Genomic DNA, 5,262 nt, shown 5'->3' with positions numbered 1-5,262 from the left:
GACACTTGTGATATTTTGGAGAAGAATGTTTTTGCTTTCTGCCATGGCCCCCCCCAAAAAATATCTGCCTGAAACTACATTGAGGAGTAATGGATTAATAGCTTTGATAGGGATTTCCAGACAGCCGAGTACTGACGATGTTGCTTGGTTATTTAGTGGTTCCCCTTTGCAGATCTATAATGAAAAGGAAGAAGCTGAGCAAGGAAAAATACAAAGTGTACAGTTTAGAGAGGAAAGGGTACCAGGAAGTGTAAACAGATTGAAGAAAAGTCTGAAAGCTAAGTGGGATAAAGGGAATGGTGAGGTCAGAGCAAGACCTCACCCAGCAAAGCTTCCAATTTGGAAAGTTTTGTGAAAAAGAATTAAAGTGAAAGGAAGTAAAGAAAACCTCAGGGCTGGGTGTGGTGCTGCACACCTTTAATCCCAGTACTCAGGAGGCAGAGGCAGGCAGATCTCTGAGTTCAAGGCCAGCCTGGGCTACAGAAAGCTGGTGGAAATATATTTGAATGAGGAGGCATATTCAAGCCCCAGCAAACAGCAGAACTTGGCACACGGTTCTGGCTTTAGAATCAAGGATACAAGAAAGGCTGTATAGAATCTCCCTCTGCAACCAAGGAAAGCCACTGAGGCCAGACATGTGCCAGGGATGTCCCTTCAAAGAAGCCTAGAGTGCCTTAGAGACCCCAAGATGTTGGAAAAGCCAGAGCCATGGTACACATGTTGAGGAGAGTTGATAACAGGGAGTGGAATCAGCCCAAGAGAGAGAAGTGTGTTTCAGTAAACAAAGTTGAAAGGAGTTGGAGATCTGAAGAGCTTTCTGACATCAAATACAGAGATGCTGGATTTGGAGTTTGCCCAGCTGGTTTTCGGTCTTGTTTTGGTCCAGTGTTTCCTCAGTATGCTCCTCTTTCTCCCTTTTGGAGCCTAATGCGTATCCTGTATCATTATATGTTGGAAGTACGCGATCTGATTTTTTGTTTTAATTTTATAAGGGATTGTAGTTAAGAGATTATTATGAATCTCAGAAGAGATTTGGGACTTGTAATGAGGTTTAAGATTGTTAGAGACTATGGAGACTTTTGAAGTTGGACTGAATGTAAGCCCATGAGGCCAGAGAGTGGAATGTGGTGGTTTGAGTGAAAATGACCCCCATAGACTGGATGGAAAGTGGCATTACTGGAGGTGTGGCCTTGGTGGAATAGGCGTGGCCTTGTTGGCTATGAGGTTTCAGAAAAAGCTCAAGTCAGGCCCAGTGTCGCTCTTCCTGCTGCCTGCTGATCCAGATGCAGAACTCTCAGCTAACTCTCCAGCATCATATCTGCCTGTGTGCTGCCATGCTTCCTGCCCTGACGAAAATGGACTAGACCTCCAAACTATAATCTAAGCCCAATTAAATGCTTACCTTTATAAGAGTTGCTGTGGTCATCCTGTCTCTTCATAGCAATAGAAAACTTAACTAAAAATATGCTTAACTTGTGTGGAATTATATAAAAAGAAACAGAAAGGAAAAAAAAAAGTAAAACAGGTGAACATTTTTTAAAAAATAGAATTAGAACTTCTCTAAGTATTTTGTAAATTTTTGCACCAATAAGTGCAGTGGTTTGAAATAAGAATGGCCCTTGGAAGCTCATCTATTTGAATGCTTAGTCACCAGCAAGTGGCACTATTGGAAAGGATTAGATGGATTAGGAGACGTGGACTTGTTGGAAGAAGTATGTCTCTGGAGGGTGGGGCTTAGTATTTCAAAAATCCATGTGAAGCCCAAGGGGAGTTGTCCCCCCCTCTCCCCCTCTCTCCCTCTCTCCTTCCCCCTCCTCTTCTCCCTGCCTACCCAGCAGGATATAGCTCTCAGCTGCTCCTGTCCATGTCTGTCTGTTGCCATGCTCCCCACCACCATGATGAAGGACTAAACCTCTGAAGCTGTAAGCAAGCCCCCAATTAAATGCTTTCTTTGTTAAGAGTTACCTTGGTCATGGTGTCTCTTCATAGCAATACAACAGTGACTAAAAAAGAAATTGGTTCCAGGGAGTATGATATTGCTGTGGCAGGCCTGACCATGCTATCTGTTAGCATAATATGGACTTTGGGACTTTGGATTAGGAAAGTAATTGAGCAACTTAAGTGAGGCTTAATTTACCATGCTAGTAGGAGCATGGAAGGCAGAAGTGCTAAGGCTGATATGAGCAGAGGGGGCCCAGCACAGGTGTTTCAGAAAGGAAGACTATTAAGCGACTTACTGACCATTCTTGTGGTATTTCAGCAAAGAATGTGCCTGGTTTTCTCCCTTGTCCTGAAAATCTGCCTGAGGCTAAAAGGCTAAATTGGAGTTTTGAATTAATGGCTTGACAAAAGAGACAGAAGACCCCCTAGTATTGCCTGTGCCACCATATGATCATTAGTGGTCACTGTTACACAGATCTATAATGAAAAAGAGCAAGCAGGACAAAGAGAAATGCAAAATGTACACTTTGATGAGAAAAGGAATACCAGCAGGAAGTGTAATGGACCTTAGTTCAGTACTCAAGGAAATACAAAGTATAAAGAAAAGCCTGATGCTAAATGGAATGAGTGGGCTGGTAACATCAGGGCAAGACCCCATACAGCAGTGAAGGAAAACACCAACAACAGAAAGCTGATGCAAATGCAACTAGAAGATAGGGCCAGCCCCAGCAAGCAGCAGAAATTGGCAGCTTTGGCCTCCTGGTTCTGGCTGTAAAGGACACAAGAAAGGGGCCACTGAGGGATGTTAGGGGTGTCCCTTCATTGAGGCCATTTTGTGAGGCTGTGAAGATGAAGCCTGGATTGTGTTGGGGACCCTAATATACTAGAGATGCCACAGTCATGGGATACTTGCCAAGGAGAGCTGAAGACAGGGTGTGAAACCTACCCAAGTGAGCGGAGCACGTTGTAATCAACACAGCTAAAAGGAGGTGGAGATCTGAAGAGCATTTTGACATCAGACATGGTGGTTCAGAATTTGGAGTGTGCCTTGTTGGCTTTTGGGTTTGCCTTGGCCCACCGTTTCTTCGCTATACTCCCTTTCCTTCCTTGGAGAAAAGTAATGTATATTCTGTGCCATTGTATATTGAAAGTATGTGATCTGTTTTTTATGGAGATCACTGTTACCATCATATAGAACAATTCCTAAAGGAATTAAAAAATAAAAGTGTCAGCCCACTTGCAACCCCTCCCCACCCCCCCATTCAGCAATTCTCCTCAAAGAGATAATGTTGCTGCTGTGTGAAGACACCTATGTTCCTGGGTTTATTGCAGACCATTCACAATAGACAAGACATGGAAACAACCTAAGTGTCAACAGACAAATGGGAAAAAAGAAATTACAAATGAACACTATTCCAGACTTGAAAAATAATAAAATTCTGCCAGTGGCAAAAACATGGGCCTGTAGGGGTATCATGCAAAATGAAAAGGCCAGGCATGTTTCTAAGTGACCTCTTATAGATAAAGCAAACTATGGTGTTTAAAACTCCATGTGTGAAACATGTTAGCAACAAAGGATCCCAAGAGGGTATGCACAGAAACTATATGCTTTATCTTATCTGATTTTCTATATACTAATAAATTTTCTAAAATTAAAAAAATAAGATAAAACAAAATAAAACTCCATGTGTTAGGCATATACAAACCTTGCATGCTCTTTCTCCTATTAATGGGAATCAAATGCCCAGGAAAGACTAGTGGAATGGTGGCTGCCACAAGCAAGTAGTGGACTTGGAAACAGGTTTGGGAGTGAGTCAAAGAAGACAGTTACAGTTAAAGGAAAGGAAGAAGTCTAGACACCTAGTGTACTGCATTAGGTCTAAGGGGAAGAGAGGGAAGGAAAGAGTCACATGGCAAGGTGATTACGATCCCAGTACACAAAACACTTGAACGACAGTGTCTTTATGAAACTCATCACTGTGCACACTCAAATATGTACCAATTCAAAAAAGATAGGCTGATAAGATGACTCAGTGGGTAAAGGTATATGTCTCAACGGCTAACGACCTGTGTTCATCCCTGGAACCCGTACAATAGAAGCAAAGAACTGACTACTACAGGTTGTCCTCTGACACACACACACACACACACACACACACACACACAGAGGCACATACAATACACAGCATAGATAGATAGATGATAGATAGACAGATAGATGGGTGGGTGGATGGATACATGGATGGATAGATAGATACATAATATATAGATATAGAGATATATAATTTTTAAAGAACTATGATATAGCTGCAGGCAGCCTTGGCAGATAAAATACAAGATGCCCAGTTAAATTTCAAGTACAGATGAATAAAAGAGAATGATTTTTGTTATAAGTATGTGTCATATAATATTTATCTAGGCTAAACTGTTGTCGTTTCTCTGAAGTTTAAAATATTGCCATCATGTATCTTGTTTATTAAATCTGGAAATAGTGTTTATAATATTCAATTTTCTTATCAGTTTGATGGTTGATCCCTTTGTTATCACTACAGTCTTCTTCAGGTTTCACAGGCTCTGGTGGTACAACTTACACTCAGTACCATCATTTGGCAGATGGAGGCAGGAGGATGAGGTTCAAAGTCAGCCTTGACTCTTAGTTACTTCTCTGTTGCTGTGATGGAACACCAGGGCTAAGGTATCTTACAGAGGAAGATTTTATCTGGGCTTGTGGTTCCAGAGGGTGAGAGCCTATAATGGTGGGCTTATGGTTCCAGAGTTTATAATGGGCAGGACAGCATGGCAGCAAGCATCGTGCGTGGTGGCTGGAACAGGAAGCTGAATGTCCATGTCTTTCGCTGTCAGAACAGAGCAGGAGCGCAAACCAAATGTGACTTGAAGATTTAAGCAGCAGCAGCAGCAGCAGCAGCAGCAGCAGCAAGTGGAGGCCTGATAGATGTTTAAATGCCAGAGACTACTACAGGAGCATGTCTCATTTCAACCACTACTCCCATCTCACAATAAAACAAACGCAAAGTGACAAATAAATCCTCGGTGTTTTGTGATCTCTGGGGGAAGTTGATTGATATTTACCAAGTTATTGGGGAAAAAATTAATAATTTTTTTTTCAGGTAAGAAATTGTAAACTCCCATCAGTGAAACTAGGATAATTGCAGAATCCCACATCTTACCCACTAACCTGGCTTAGAAATATAAGTATATGGAGTTGGGCCGGGTGGCACACACCTGTAATCCCAGCACTCGGGGAGGCAGAGGCAGGTGAACCTCTGTGAGTCTACATGGTCTACAGAGCAAGCTCAGGAC

The sequence above is a fragment of the Acomys russatus genome, chromosome 24 (genome assembly GCF_903995435.1).
Source record: "Acomys russatus chromosome 24, mAcoRus1.1, whole genome shotgun sequence".
Taxonomy (NCBI): domain Eukaryota; kingdom Metazoa; phylum Chordata; class Mammalia; order Rodentia; family Muridae; genus Acomys; species Acomys russatus.
This window is presented reverse-complemented; position numbering follows the sequence as displayed.